This window comes from Chroicocephalus ridibundus, chromosome 8 (genome assembly GCF_963924245.1).
Source record: "Chroicocephalus ridibundus chromosome 8, bChrRid1.1, whole genome shotgun sequence".
Lineage (NCBI taxonomy): Eukaryota > Metazoa > Chordata > Aves > Charadriiformes > Laridae > Chroicocephalus > Chroicocephalus ridibundus.
The window spans coordinates 4543437-4559991 of NC_086291.1; the positions used below are offsets into that span (position 1 = coordinate 4543437).

Below are 16555 nucleotides of genomic sequence, written 5' to 3' on the forward strand. Positions count from 1 at the left end.
TCAGTGACATGCTGAAGCAGCATTAGCCATGACGCAGCCGGGTGCAATATTAAGTTCCAGTTTCAAGTCTCATTCCTGATAAGCTGACGCTGAACTTCACTGTGACAGCACAGCATCACAAGGGCAGACTGCAGGAGCAGAGTATTAACAAGAGAACTTGCGGAAATGTCTACCATAGCAAACAGAAAGTTTTTCTCCTAAAATGATCCATATCCTCAACCTCTCATTCCCCCAAAATATGAATAACATTCCTAAAGATTTAGTATCACACAGACTGTTTTCTGTCTGAACACTAAGAACCATCTCAGAAGATCAGTATTTAATTGTGCTTGAAAAGTCAATAAACTAAAAGGTATTTAAAACGCCAAACACTACTGAAAATCTCAGCTGCCTGTAGTCTCGGGAATACTACCATACCATCAGGTGCAAGACATCTTGGACGCATCTCAGGGAAACACCACATTATAACTGTTCTCAAAGAGAACCCCCTTTCAGAGATGGATTTTCATTGGTGTCTTACAAGACAGATTATTTGTGACTCATTTTTAGCCAAGACGTGCTTTCACAGATACATTCTTCTTATTAGGATCTTAAAATTTGAACATGTATCTCCAAAGCAATTTTACTGAATTTTGCTGAAGCATTTGACTTTTTCTTGTGGTTTTGCATAAGTAAAATCCAAACAAAATTCCTGTCTACAAAAAATATTTTTTGAGTTAAAGTAAACCCTCCCTTTCATCCAAGTCAGCTACCTAGGGACCTAAATAAGGAGAATTAGACTAAAAGTCTTCTTATTTTACTACATATTGTTACTTACTTTACCATAATGCCTAGGCAAACCAGCTCTGGACAATGACCCCAGTATCTACAGCAAGGTAGAATTACTGAACAAAGAAGCAAGACTGCTGCCTTCAGGAAACTTAAAAATAAGACAGCAACAAAGCTGGGAGTCAGATACAGCGAGGTGTCCCAAAGAATGTCACGTGTATCAGCATCTACAACCTGTACCTATAAAACACGCTCAAACCCAACTAGATACTCAAAATACTAAGTATTCCACCAAAGGGAGAGACAAAACTTCACATAAAATACTTGCTGCTAGTACAGATCCCATTGCACTTTTCCTGCCCAGGCAAAGTAGAACTTCTAATTTTACAGCTGTAGCAAAAAGCACGCAGTAAATAATAAAGGCTCTGGTCGTTTTGAAAAAGAGGCCATAAAGGGACTGAATTCTGCTATTTCAAGCTTGACAAACATCCTTGCCATAGTTTCCCATTCATTTATATAGAAATACGCCACAAAGAAAGCAACAGTGAGTGCCTCTCCTCCATTAAAACACAGTAACAGAAACTAGCAAAGAAACCACAGAATCACAGAATTGCCTAGCTGTTTTTGTTTACCATCTACAAACCAAAGCGAAGGCTTCTAGACGCTGATACTGGACACACAATAAAGCCAAAAAAGAACAGGAAGAGCCTTTCCACACAGCTAGAAAACTATCACCTGGAACTCGGATTCACCACGTTTGGGGGGTTTGCAAGGAGAATCAAGGATATACAAGTGAGAGCAGGATTCTCATGGAGCAGGACAGCTAAAGGCACTGTTCTCAGTGTACATCCATCCTCTTACGTGACACTGAGCAGATCAGATGATTATATGGACTCCCCGTACTCCCATTTTCTCGTCCAGGACAGAAACGTACATTCTAAATGCATCGCGTTTCACCTCATTCTGTTCTTTTGGAGTGAGCATGTTTTCACAACCAGAGGACTGGTGATGTTCATTACAATCCCACTGTTGACAAAGGTGCATTGTTTGCTTTTTGCAATGAGAGAATTTATTAACATTACCCATTCTGGGGGGAATAAAAAAGAAATAGAGATAACTATTTACATCCTTATAAATATTGTAGAGATTACTCCAGGGTTACTCTTCTAAACAGCTTTGACACACACACCCCTTTTTTTTTCTTAAACAGTTTAAGAATAAATCAGGCAATTACAAATCAATGTCTGGTTTGAAAACAGAAAAGCACATGACCTGTAACTACAGCAATGACAATGTTGATATAAGAAATTCCAATTTCTAAGGATTTAAAAGGCAGACACAGAAATCTAATTAGGCCCTTTGACAAAAACTGGCTGAATAAATAAATTCTAGGCTAAAGAAAATACTGTGAAAAAATAAACATTTTCCCCAAATCAGCTCAAACCTCTAATTAAAAGGAAAAATAAAGACAGGATATTTGAAATAAAGATCATTTCATCACTTTAGGAAAAATTTAGACATAAAGAGTGAAACAATAATGCATCAAGTTTTCCCAAATATGGTAAATACCAAATCATAACAAATTATCATCAGAACTGAACATGTATTTTTTTAATTAGATCTATGCTATGAACTATTGCCACACCCTGAAACATGCTTCAAGGACGAGAGCTCAATGTCATGGCTTCTCACTTTCAAAGATCCCAAAGCAACTCCCTCTGAGTTTCCACGCTTATCCAAAGCGAAAGCGGAGCAGCCTTGGAGGATTCCAAAGAGCGTGTTTTAAACAGCGGCCAACTCTCCATCCAGCTCACCGTGCGCAACACCACATTACATGTACAGGCCCACTGAAACCGTGTGAACGGGGACAGACTGGCCCTTGCCAATCCACCGAATTCCAGCATATTGGAGCTCTCTTACTCGATATGGCTGGGCTGAACATAGTCTAGTATGAAACGGCAATGGGACTGTGAGCATCTTCATCCTGCTCGTGTAGATTAATGCAAAGTGCTTGCAGAGGAAGCATAAACAGATGATTCTGGGTTGAATTTTTAATACAATGTAGACAACATGAACTGGGAAGGACACCTCTTCCCAAATTAGTTAACTGGCAGATCTGTAAGTGTCTCCACCAGTATATGATCACTGCAGCCCAGGCTGCCTCCAGTCTTAACATCACCAATTAACTCACTTGCACTGGTGACCATCAGGTCCTGTATCACATCCCTTCTTGGTGGGGCTGTCTGTTACCTGGCTTAAGGTACTACGTGCATTTCTTTGATGCAGTCCAGGAGTCTGCTGGATTGCCTACAGCTCACCGTGATACTTCTCCAGCAGATACCAGGGTGGTTGAAGGCCCCCAGCAGGACAAGAGCCTGCGAGTGCGATGCCTCCCATAGCTGGAGTAAAAAGGCTTCATCAATAAGCTCCCCTTGATCAGGTGGCCTGTAGTAGACATCAACCACAAGGTTCACTTTGTTGCCTTGCTCTCTTATTCTTACCCGTAGGCTTTCAACCTGCTTGTGGCTATTCTTCAGAGACGTTGGTAGGTTTTTATTTTCATGGCCACAACAACCTCAAAATGCTTGTTGTAAACACAGTCGGAGCATTTAGAGTTCTCTGGGATTTAAGCTCCTTATTCCACCCTTGCCGCTACTCAATTGCCACATAAAAAGTACACATTTAATTGACCAATATAGCTTTATACAAATCCTTAATATCTACGAGAAAGTATTATACTGCAGAAAGGCACTGTGGTCTCTTAGATAATAGTTGAAGAAAAAAGGATTTCTTTGAGATGCCCATAACGACAGATTAACTTCACACATGCTTCAAAAGAACCTGGATGTGTGGAACTCAAATCCCTGCCACTTACCTGATGAGGTGCTCTAATAATTACACACAGCTGCCCAATTTGTATATCCTGGAGCGCTGTAGGCACACGTAGACAGAGCAGTTTGTTCATGGTTTTTCACCTTTGAATACCCATAGCATAGATATTTATTAACTTTATGGGCAATCGCTGAGAAATTCTCCTCCAGAGTATCACCCTGAGAAAGTGAGAGCACGACTTGAAACTTGGAAAAAACATATCCAGAAAGACATTACGGTAAAGAGGGAGCCAAGGAACCAAATCGCTACACCTCAGAGAAAGCCTCAACTATTAGAAAATTGTGGATTATTTCACAGCAGCTCCTAAATTTTATGAGATGAAGGGCAGACAGTAGACAGAAACAGTACTGATATTCACTGTGGTATATTCCTTTTTTCTGAACTATTTGGCAGTATTGCCTCAATAATTTGGCCATAACATCAGACTTGCACTAGCTGAAGCTCGATGAACCAGATGGATAGAAGCAAATGTTCCCCTTACTTCACTACCAGGACCAGCTAGGTTCAAAGGTGCTGAGTTAATAGGCAATCATCTAGGCAACAGTCCTTTCCCGACTGCCTAATCTAATGCAGGACTTGAGAAGACATGGTGTGGGAACCCTCAGCAGCACAGGCCATATTTAGCTAGGCTGAAATACCATGAATTTGAAGACTGTTTTCCTCAAGCATATTCCCAATACAATGAAATGAAGGATTTCCTTTCCCTGTTCAGAACAAAATGTTTTGCTTAGAATACTCCTACTGAAAAAAACAACCCTTTTGCATGGAAAACTTTTATTTAAACCAGATTTTCAACAAGAAGATGATTATGTTTAGAGTTTCTTACAAATTCTAGTCTACAAAGAACTATAGGATCCTACTTGCATTCAACAGCCTCAAGAAAAAAAAAAATCCCTGCCACATTCATTACAAAGTTGATTTGGCTGGGCACAGCGTATTGCACAACCCATTCTATTAGTGTCTAGCTCTGAGATTTGCACATCTTTAACTGAGGACCGACTGTGGATGTGCTTAAGTCCTGTATGACCAAAATCTCAGTATTCTGAAAAACCCACCAGCAGAACGTCCTCATAAGAAAACAATGAGGTTCAGGGAGTCTGTGGTGATTGAACACACACTGATAATTCCCAAAATGTTGTCTGGAAGCAACTAATTGCTCCCACTAACCTTCAAAAGTTTCTAGGGCAGCTAGACTCATGGCCAAAGCAACTCAGGTGCTCAACGTTAGTTGATACGTGGCTCTTCCCACATTTTCTACCCATTCTGAGTATTATTTCTCACCCTTTTGTACTTTATAGAGAGAAGGAAATCATATACACTCATAAAAAAATGGGAAATACAGTATGGTCTTAGTTATCAGCATAAAAACGTATGTAAAAGATAAACATCCCAAAAAAACTTCTCCACACCTACTTCAGAGTTGCCAGAGCTTTACGCTTTGTCTGTTAGTTGCTGACACCATCTCCCATGCTCCAGAAGGGATAAAACAAGCAAGGACATGACTCTCAACTCTGCAGAGATTCTGCCTTGTCTGGGAGAATACTTGCTATCTCTGACAATGAAACACAGTTTGGGACGTATTCTATAACTGCAGAGTTTGGAAGTCTTCTGCAAGTCATCCTAATTTTGAGTATAGATTAATATAAAAGTCCTAGTAACAAGGATCGTTACTAAAATAAACGTTTTTTCCCTGAAAAGTGACCCCATAAGGTATTTACTCATGACTTTCCATTCAAGAGGGTTAGTACAATACGAGTTAGCCTGAAAAATGAGTCAGCTACCAGCTGGAAAGGCAGTGTACCCTGTATTGACCATCCTGAAGTGAATGGAAGCTTAGCTCTTGATTCCAAAGCAAAAGGATCTGCTTAATTCATCCTAACTGTTCAGAAATTAATTACAACTCATTAACATAATTAATTTTGCAGGCATTATTAACAGTGTAACAGTTTAATCACAAAATACATTCAATGGATCATTTCAATGAAAAATGTCTGTGCAACCTGGTTGTCATACTGAGAGTGACTTGATGGTGACGAACTCAAATCAAGTGCACCTTGGTGAAGACCGTACCAAAGCTAAGTCCTACAGAATCTAGGATAGGGAATAGTCAGGTCCCAGTAGAAATAGCGTGCGGTAGGGTAAACTAACTTTCTGTGGTCTGTTGCCCAGATTTATTTAAAGATACAAAGAATCAAAAACTGAGAAAGCTGTATGACGTTCTAACGGCAAGAAGGAGACCTGAAACAATGGAGTGTGACTGTCACAACATCAAACATGTTTTTCCTTTTGTTCTGCAAACTTCAAATTCAAAACAGATTTTTAATTCAAATTGAAAACCAGGGATTAGGTTCTGTTCAAGTGAACTTCCCCGCATACTGACATCTGCACCAAGCTGTCAATGTCCTCCCAAATTATGCACCCCACAGTCTCGAGGCTTTTTACAAAAACGAGCAATTCACCGCTCTAACACAGTCACAGATCTGACTGTGGTTTTGGCAAAAATGTTCCAGACAAAAAATTAAGACACAGCACACATGCTCCCAGCATCCAAACTTTATATTAAACAGAACTGGGCACTGGTACTGCAAGAGCCCGAAAAACAGCAGAGGTTATCGCAGAGCAATAGGAAACATGTAATTCTTCTCTGTTCCACTATGGCTAATGCCATATACATTAATACACGACCTTTGCAATAGAACCAGATTATTAGATCCACATACACCGCTGTTATTTATACCTGTCACGCCAATGTCTCTGCCTGCCTGGTGTACTGGCTTGCTTTGGGTCAAACAGGAAAAGAAGGGGGCAATTTGTCCTAAGGGAATACTTCTCAGGTAACAGGAGAAAAAAATGTGGCACCTAGTTATTTGGTTTTGAAACGTATAAAATGCTTGAGACGCTGCCCATGTTAAGTGTTTGCTAAAAAGAATCAAAGAGCAGTGGGTTGAGTTCACAGCGGTGTAAGAAGAGCTGCACCTGTTGTCACTCAGTTACTACAGTAGATCTCTCAGGCAGATTAGTTTTAAACCACAGGGCCAAGTAAGTCTGGGTGTGCTCTATTTCACACACGCTGTCTGCATTTTACTCATTTCACCTATTCAACAGCTCTTTAATTGCATGTACACAAACCAAAACATGTCAGGGTCTGTTCCATCCATCCAATCCTGCAAATCCCAAGTTCCTAATATTTACAACACACCACTTTTTATTATTATTGCCTTTGACCCAAAGCCTATGAAATTCCTGCCTGCCTAAACCCACTGTCTTAGTACAGCAGTGCAATACGACTCTTGCCTGAAAAGGGTTTTCTTCTTCTAACAAAACATTAAACATGCCAAACAAAAAAGACAGGTGGGGAAGCCTGTTTGGGACAACTAGCAGACACACACCAGTTGCACTCAGAGGCCTCGACTTTCAGTCTTTGCATGTCTGAGGACTTAAACCCGGCCAATAAAGGTAGCAAGGAAATAACAGTAATCAGCGTTAGCAATTCTACTAGCTTCATCCTTTCTATGCTCTGCATAACATTTATATTTGTCATAAATAATAAAGAGCAGTCTAACTGCCATTTAGATTTTTTAAAGGAGTTAAATATCACAGCAAAATCAAAGCTTCCTCTCCAATTCAAAACCTTCATTAAAATTGCACAGAAAAAACCCCACTTATAATATATATAATTACAGATCTAAAACTCCAGGCTGAATTTCCTTCCTTCTCCATGATGCAATGAAAAGCCAGTATTTGTTAACATTAAGGTCAATGGCAATTTTGTCAACTTTCACAGGTGAAATAGGATTAAAGTCCAGATCTCAGCCTTCAAGAGTTAACGTTCCAAAAATTATTTGGATCTTCCTTTTTTTTGTTTTGTTTGGAAGTCTTCATTATCTCTTTTTAAACATCTTCAGTATCGAATTCACCATGAGGAAAAATGAATCTCAGAAAATACCTCTTGAGCTTCAAAATATAAAGTTTTAGTAGAAAAGATTTCTTTTTACTACAAGCGTGGAAGTTTGGTAGAAGATACCAAATCCACAAAGTCACTAATCCAAAGAACAGCGAACAGCTGATGACCTATAAACTGGATACATTGAAGCTAGTGATACTGATATTGACCTTTCCAAACCCTTTCAAGCCAAATTTTTTTTGTTGAAAAAAAAAAAAAAAAAAAAAAAAAATTGAAGTAATACATTTGGCCTAAAGATTTCACAGATTTTCTTTAAAATCAGTGTTTAAAGTATTTGTTTGCATTTCAAGATACACCATTCCCTCCATTTTTTTTCTGCACACTGCTGACTCAGTCAACTTGTAGGGTCCTAAAAGACTCCTTCACAGTCAAGACTAAATTTTGGGTTAAAAATCTGTGGACTTGTATTCAGCAGCTCTGCTGACCTCAAATCTGGAAAGTCAGAAGTCTCACTGGACTGGTGACATGGATTTTTTTTAAAGAAGTAAAACAGTTCTCCCTTGCTCTACCGTAAATCTCCCTGCCAAAGCACAGTCCATGAAAGAGCAATGTACTCCTTTAGGTAAGAGGAAGGCTCTTGGGGAACTGGAGCTACATCACAGCCCTTGAGGGACTGGCGTCCATCAAATCTCTGACCAACAGACGTAGCCATTACACCAGTGCTTCAAAACTTATTTGTCAGACAAGGAAACGCAGGGGGCTGTAAGGGGTAATAAGGTGAAATGGAGAGTTTCTCTTTCAAACCTGGGAGGTATGGGATCAGACTTCACCACTGCTCAGGGAAACCCATGCTACAGATCCAAGCACAAAAATGGTCCCTCTGCCTCAAAGGGCAGCTGTCCCGAGGCAGGCCAGACAGCCAGATATGGCCATGACTGGTTTCCACATGCAGTAGGCAGGAGCTCCAACTCTGGCAAAGGCTGCACCATGTGAAGAAAAGCACTGGCTAAGCATGTGTCACAGATATTGTCTCCATGCACACTTGCTGGCCAGCACCATTTCAGTATTGTATAAATTCTCAACAATATCTGGGAAGAAAATACAAGTAAACAATTTCTTGTACAACCATAACATGGTTTCCTTGCAGATTATTTCCAGGACCTCACCAAGAGGAGGAATTTCAAGGCAGACATATTACCATGGGCTTTTAGGCCTTTTGTCAGGATACAGCATGTAGAAGCAGGATTCGACTCTTCTGAACACACACCACCACGTGTGACCTCAGCAACAATCAGTGAGCAGGAAAGTCTTTCAATTGGTAAATCAAAAAGTTAAAATTATTTCTGTAAAGGGAGAAAAGGAGTAATTAACTCAAACCTCGCTCAAATATTTGGTGTTCATGCTGTAACACTTAGGAGGTTTTTGGCTGGCTTTTTAAATTACAGATTTTTCTAACCAAATATGTTTCTTACTTAAAGGGATAGATTTTATTGTATGAAAAATACAATTCACATTTGCAATTTTCTACACCCACATCTATAATTAATCTCCTCTGATTACAGCCACTCCCTGACAAGATTCCATGTTATATTTAAGCCGTGGGTGCCACTTTGAAAGGAAAAGAAAAGAAAAAAAAAAAAAGAACAATAAGATCATTTTCAAAGACTACATAGCAGCACAAGGTTTCAAAGCAGCAAAGTGCTTTAAACTCTGGTATCAACATACTGACCACCCCAACCAGAGTTAAGAATGATCTCCAATTACCACCACAATAAGCACAGAAATCTCTTGAGAAGTGTAAAGTGTAGATGTTTCCTGTACTCCAGAAGAGGTATGAGACTGATGTTGTATTATACGGATATACCTCAAACTTAATGACAGGCTGTTGGGAAAACCACTTCTGTGACACTCAGACTCTAAGGATCAACCCCCATAAATAAAATGCTGTACATTAAGAATGTGACATTTGTACATCTTGACAGAGATGTGAAAGTATGCATTTGACATATAAATCTTGGAATAAAACTGACATGTTTTACTTTTTCATAAATACACACACACATATTTATACACATACGGAAATTCACTTTGGCTTGGGAGAATGTACCTGTCTGTAATTGTTTGCTATAACCTATTTAAACCTGTTTTTTAAAAAACACAAATAAATACATTAAACACTGCAAATGTCAAAAAAGACGTACAAGAAAAAAGGTAAATCACACCAACTAAAATGAGATTATGTTTGCTATTTGTAACAGAGTACAATTTTTTTTTAAAATATGTTTCTCTTTAGGAGCACACCATCAAAAGATTTAGAGACTTAGACTGTTAAATTCAGTATTCCTAGAAGAAGTTATGTCATCAGACCTGAAGGGGAACACCCATCTCAAATGCAACATACCCAGTCAGATTAATCCCCTGTGTACATCCAGTAATTTCAGTGGATTCATACCAGGGATCCATTTAGCTAAACATGTTGAGTTGGACCAGAAAGCACAAAATAAGAATATTTTATCCGCCCACATACGCCTCACCATGTCATGAGGCAAGGGGAAGCAAACAGTCAGCAGACTGTTTGCTTTTTTATTAACTTCATTCGGTATTATATTACAGACACCCAACCAAGATTCAAGCCCATTGTCTTCAGCATTGTTGAAAAACACATAATGAGACACAGTCCTAGACACAAAAATGTATTGTCTAGACAAATCAGACATAGCATGTGGAATTGGAAATATTAATCCATTCCCTTAAAAGATGGCAAACAGAGGCAAAAAAAATTGAGTGACTTGGCCAAGGGTCAAAGAGTAAACCTCATTCAGACCCCTGAATTGAATCTTGAACTCCAGAAACTCAGTTTAGAGACCCAGGCAGAAAGACACCATTCAGGCACTATGATGCTGAACATACGAAAAATCTTCCTATGCACAGCTACAGCCTAAATCTTTAAATACGAGAGTAACAAGAAGCGTGCACATATATAAAATTGAGCCTCTTTGCCACTGTAAGTTTTAAAAGCTTAAAAAGCAGAGGAGAGGTTATAAAAATCATCAAAAAATGGCAAGGCAAATGAAAAGCAAAACTGGAAATAAAGCCCACGCATCTAGCTGCTCCAGTCCGGCAGCCTGCCCTCTGGACATACCTCCTGCCATTATGCAACATCAGCAGTGTTACAGTTCAATTTATTCAGAAAAATATACCCTTTCAAGCTCAGTATTTCAAGCCAATCACTCTAAAAGAGGAAGTCAAATATCTATTTCAATTAAGAGCTTGTATTTAAAAAAACCTATCTTCTCCTGTTACCTTCTTCAGGCAGTTAAAACTATTACACAATTAAAACTGGAAGTATCAGTATAGAGAGCCAGTGTACAGCTTTCCCCTGGAAGCCTAACCTTGAGCAAATTTATCATAGTTCAAGGCTACACCAAACACTCAATGAAGTTAGTCAAAAGATTAAGCAAAGACTACAAGTAACTGAGAAAACGGAAATGGAAGTCAGGTTTCAGGCAAGCCCTTTCACCGCCATACGGCTTTTGATAGAGTGAGATTACTCCCTTCAGCAACACAAATTTCTCCCAGTACGATACCAGCAGCACACCACTGCACAAATCCACATGTGCATCACCTAACACATCTGTCAGTACCAGTCGGTGCTTTAGCCACTGGCCATCACACGGCCACATGTATCCTCGCATCTCTTAGCTATATGATAATAGCCTTTATTATTCCACAGGACTGGCATCAGCAGGCTATCGGAAGACTGCAGTTATTAGCTCCATGACACTTCATCCTTCTACTGTGTGCAAAGTAAACATGGGACACGCAGCACCAACATCCAAGTATAGGGAGCACAAAGACTTAGGAAGTACTGTGGACTTTTCCAGTGGTTTAGAAAGCATGGCATGATGCTGAGGGCAGTGTCTGGCCAGGAGCCATTGGGACACTGACACTGACCAGTACAGCAAAACTCCACACGAGCAATGCCACACTTGATGATGTGGTTTATGCCGTTTTCATATAATTGAGTAGAATTAGATTGGTGAGGAAAAAAAACACCCTTACAACCCTAACATTGGTATTTTGAGAGAGAGAACTATTAGTCCAGAAATCCCTTCGCAAGTTCACTATGAAGACACATTTTACTAATAATGTATCTATTCGTAACGTCACAACTGTTGGGAGGCTAATTTAGCACAGTACTTGAACATATGTGCAAGTATAAAGTCCTGAACAAATGTCAATAGAGTTAACTGGAGTTTTTACCAGCTTAGTCAGACTATGCTGAACTGGCACCTAGGCTGTCATGCACTTGTGGCCAGACAAAGCCTAAGTGAAACCAGAAGTAGAGAAATTGGCAAGAGTACTGCAATAAAAGAAAGTTTTAATAACTACATTTTGATGCAGACTGATCCGATTTCACATGATAAACTCCAATATTGAGCCCTCCTTTACTCAGGCAAACCTCCTTCGAGTCTTGCTCAAGGTAGGATGACAGGATTCGGCTACCACCTGCACCTGAATCGAAGATGCACGTTGGAGATTCCTACACGGGCAAGGGAGTGTGTCATTACCTCCCGTCACAAGAATCAGTTCATTCAATGTATACTCTTAAAATCATGAGTCATTCCTAAATACTGGATATATTTGGTCAAAATTTACAGTCATTAGTACCAGCTTTTAAAAACATTTTTGATGGTTAGATTTTAAGGTAAGGCATTTAAATCAAAGGAAAAGCAAGATGGCTCATTCCACATACATGACATGCTGTACTGTATGCTTGTATTGCAATCTTTTAAATGACAGTATCAATGCACCTAATTCTACAGTATATTTAATAATAATAATAATTATTTGAGTGTACAGTCCTTTGCAATTGTATTCATGTAAAAAGGAGGGTAAATTTTTGAGCAAATCTCAAAAAAGCAAGGAGATCAACAGTATTATTTGGATAGCTGTGTGATTTCGCAAACCAAAGAAAACTCCAACAAGCAGAACCACAAGGTGTTCTGAAACGGGTAACAGAAGAGAGTAAAAGTATACATAAATTTCCTTAAAGTAAGAATGAAAAAAACAGCTTATTTACATCAGTAGGGAGAGGAATGGGAGAATATAGAAAATACGGAAGGGTACAGAACAGATAAATCAGGTGTCATTATTCCTCAGAATACAGCAATACATTTATTCAAACAAAACAAGCAATCATTATGCAATTGAAAAAAGGTATAGGTATTGCTAGGACCAAAACCTTAACAGAAAAAAAAAAGAAGACTACATTATATGGATATCTAGACTGGCTCCACACATAATAATAGAGAGAAATAATCTAAGAGAACATAAACCCTCATTAACTGAGCATGATTTAAAAGAACTATCCCCAAAAGGAAGTTAACATGTTGTCAATTTTATGATTCCTCTCTCCTTTTTTCCCTCTGAAAGAAATACCGCTGCCATTGTAAAAGAGAAGGGACTGGACAAAATGAACCTCCACTTTGATTTGTTATAACAATTAATCAGATCAACCCATGTGTTCTTGGAAGGGTGGCTAAAAGAAAGACGTTACTCTCCTAATTTCAGTTGCTTTAGCCTGTTACACAAGGAAGGTGGACATCAATGGTTTCTACATTCATTTAAATCTTAAAAACAACTTCATCTGGGAATGAACATCGGCAGCTCTCTCAGAGACAGAGCTAACCCTCCCAGGTAAGCTGGGTAATGCCCGAGCTTGCCTTACACTAAACACTGTGAAAGGTGACGGTTGAACCAGAAGGGTGGAGTTTACCACTACTCTAAACTCTAATGAACCCTTTCATGCAGTTCTAACAACATGAAAATATTTCCCTTTCTTGATACTTGAACTATACTGCAATACTTGCAGAAAATACACTTGTAAATGCTGCAAGCACAGAGAAGAACAGACTAAAAGTCCATTTAAAATCCCTATGTTAGCTGCCTGAAAAATAAAGAATGCTTTATTCCCTCTTTAATGCTTTATATTTTTAAATTACAAAAAAAGCGCAAGAATTTCCACATTTGTATGTTTTACCAAATTAAGTGGTGGAATTAAAAAGGTCACTCTTCATGGACACCCTGTACATTTTTATGTAAGAGGAATTAAGAACTTTTTTTTTTTTTAAATGTAATTTTGCAAACTACTATTTATCTATGAGCTTGGTCCTACAAAGAGTTAGGTGTGAGTAACCTGACCTAAACAACTAGTGTCTTTGACGTCAACTCGAGCATTTATGTAAGTCACTTGTTTGCATAAGCGACTGCAGGATTGTGCTTGACCTATTCTATATAGTAGTCCTTACTAACTCCAGCAATTAAGTCAGCAATATCAGGCTGTGCATTCTGCACAATTAAGCCATTTTCCCTAGTGTAAAGTGGTTTGCACCTTGACAAAGAAAAGCACAAAGAAAATTAACTCCCTGATGTTCTAAGATGGTCCTACAGGTGAAAGGCTAACTTTCACTGCTGCAAGATGCAGAAAGAAATCCTAAGGTCTCAATTTAACTGAGTTCTCCTGTCCTGACTTGCCATGGATGGTATGAGAATGAGGAGGAGGGACAGTGCAAGACCTGCTGTCCTGCAGTAATCAGAAATATGCAACTCTGGACTGCAGTAATGAAAAACAGAAACAAACAAACAAACAAATCTACATCCAGATCAAAAAATAACAGCAAGTGCTATCTAAAAGGCAGTAAATAATTAGAGAGAATTTTCTGGAAGAAGGAATAACATGTCATACCATGGACTAAATCCACAGTACCTTAATTGTCTGAAAATCCTGTCATAAGACAAGTGCTGCCAGTCAGGTTACTCGGCTGGAGCAAGACATCAGATGAAAACTTCTCTGCGTGGACTGACCTTGATTTTTCCAAATACACAATTTCTGCATAATCGGTGCCAATTGATCTCAATCACCAACCTACAAACTGTTTGTGAATTGTTATCTGTGTCATACTGAAATCACAAAGTATCTTTTCGGGGCCATAAGTGGACAAAAAGTTCAGAGGAGAAAAATGAACAGTGTAAGAAGAAAAGTTCCCCAAACATTCATACAACCAACAGCCTGTTCATACCAACATGCTTGGAGAGCAAATAAAGGACCCAGACCAGCAAAGCACTTAAGCACATGCTTTAACTTTAAGCACGTGCCTAAGTGCTTTGCTGGAAAAAGGCCCAAAGAAAAGAATGAACATGGTTAACTGAAAAGCCCTTCAGAATTGGATTGACTGCTTTGTTTTTCCATTAACTCTAGTTGCTAGTAAACACACGTTTGGTCTCAGCATCCTGCCCAATATATTTAACCCGTATCACAAAAATAGCGATCTGGTACAACCAATCTCTTTCCTCAGGGATGTCCCACATATTGGAAAGCGAGGGAACTGCAAGAAATGCTAGGTATTTAGGCTTCTTATAAGGCGTGAGTAGAAGCAGCACCTTCACGTCTGACAGTGAAACCCACATGAAGGCCCCAACCACTAAATACTCTTTCAGAAGTTCACCACACAAGCCTGCATTGTCCTGACTCTTCCACTTCTTACATCAAGCTCCACAGAGAGCTTTTGGAGACCTCATAAAGAGGGCACAGAACACTGCCACAGGACCGATGGCTCTTCTTCCCATCCCCTACTTGTGAAAGAAAGAAACCCAAGCTTGGAGAAGATAATTTCCGATTCTGAGCCTTGGGAATGTGACAGTCTTTTTTATTACCTCCACCTTGGTCCATTAATAACATTTTTATATGCATCAAATTTACCCTAAAACCAAAATGAAAACAAAATTCCCTAGAATATCTTAAGCAAAACGCTGAAGTTAAAAAAAGACTGGAGTCCAAAAATGGAAAGATGATTAGGGAGGTAAGTGAAATTGGAACGAAACAATAATAAAAAGCCCTAAGAACACATCATATATTCATAGTTCTTGAATCATTAAGGCTCTGCATGACAGCTCTCACAAGCACCGGTATGGCAAACTCACTGACTTTTAAGCAGGAGTGAAAGCACTTAAGCCCTAGGACAAATAATTTGAAAATCTCAGCACAAGTCTGATCTCAGAGAGTTTAAAGGAATGCAGACTGCCCAAAAACACAGCAGCTGTTTGTTTTTTCTGCCACCTTTCCAAGGTTCATGTCTGGAGTGAGGATAAACAGTTCTGAAAAAAAGTTATGTGGAGTTCAGACTTTAAGAAAATAAAACATCAGACTAGTATTTCTTGCAGAAAGATTAAAAAACCCCAAACCTTAAATTATTCAGCCCTGGAAGTTTTCAGGTAGAGGTCTCAGGAGCAGAGAGGTAGATGGCTTGAGGCTTCAATATATTAAAATGCTTTCCCTAAACCAGTCTGCCTTTTCAAAAGCTTGGCCTGATGTGGTTTTCTTGAGCAATATTCCTCCAAGCAGAGTTTCAAATTTAATAAGGTAAAACTGTATTCCCTATTTTATGCACACATGTGTGCATACACACACACAAACAGAGGTCCTTTCAGATAAACCAACAAGTAAACAAGATAGCGGATGAAGCCTCAGAATCAGCCTGAAGTGATTTCCATCAGCACAGCAGGTATCACAGTGAGAAGGTTATTTCTGCTATGTCATTTTGGACGACGTTCTTTTTCCTCTCCCTCCTGCTTTCTCTCCCTATTATTCTGTTTGTGCCAAAGCAAATGAGCATCTACTTTAAGTAATTAATTAATATCTCTCTTGATAGGTGAGGCAATTAGAAATCTCTTGACTCTTAACACTTTTAGTAGCTATAACTTTCCATTGATCCACATTTAAAGAGACATAACCTGAAAAAGAAAGAGTTAACAGGAAATTTAGGTAGATGGATTACCAGTGGAGCTAACCCGTGTAAATAAGGATTGTCTGTGTTGCTACAGGCAGGTCAAAAATAGCAGGAAATTTCAGGCACCATGTTGAGATTCGACATCCGTTTATGAACTGTCCTTATACACAAAATGAAGAGTTGCTCCAGGACAAAGTATACA

General features: G+C 39.1%; 1 protein-coding gene across 11 annotated transcripts in view; it reads right to left on the reverse strand.

The window, feature by feature from the left end:
• Nucleotides 1-16555, reverse strand: part of FGGY (FGGY carbohydrate kinase domain containing) — a 327607-nt gene that overhangs the window by 90728 nt on the left and 220324 nt on the right. The gene's annotated exons all lie outside the window — the stretch shown is intronic.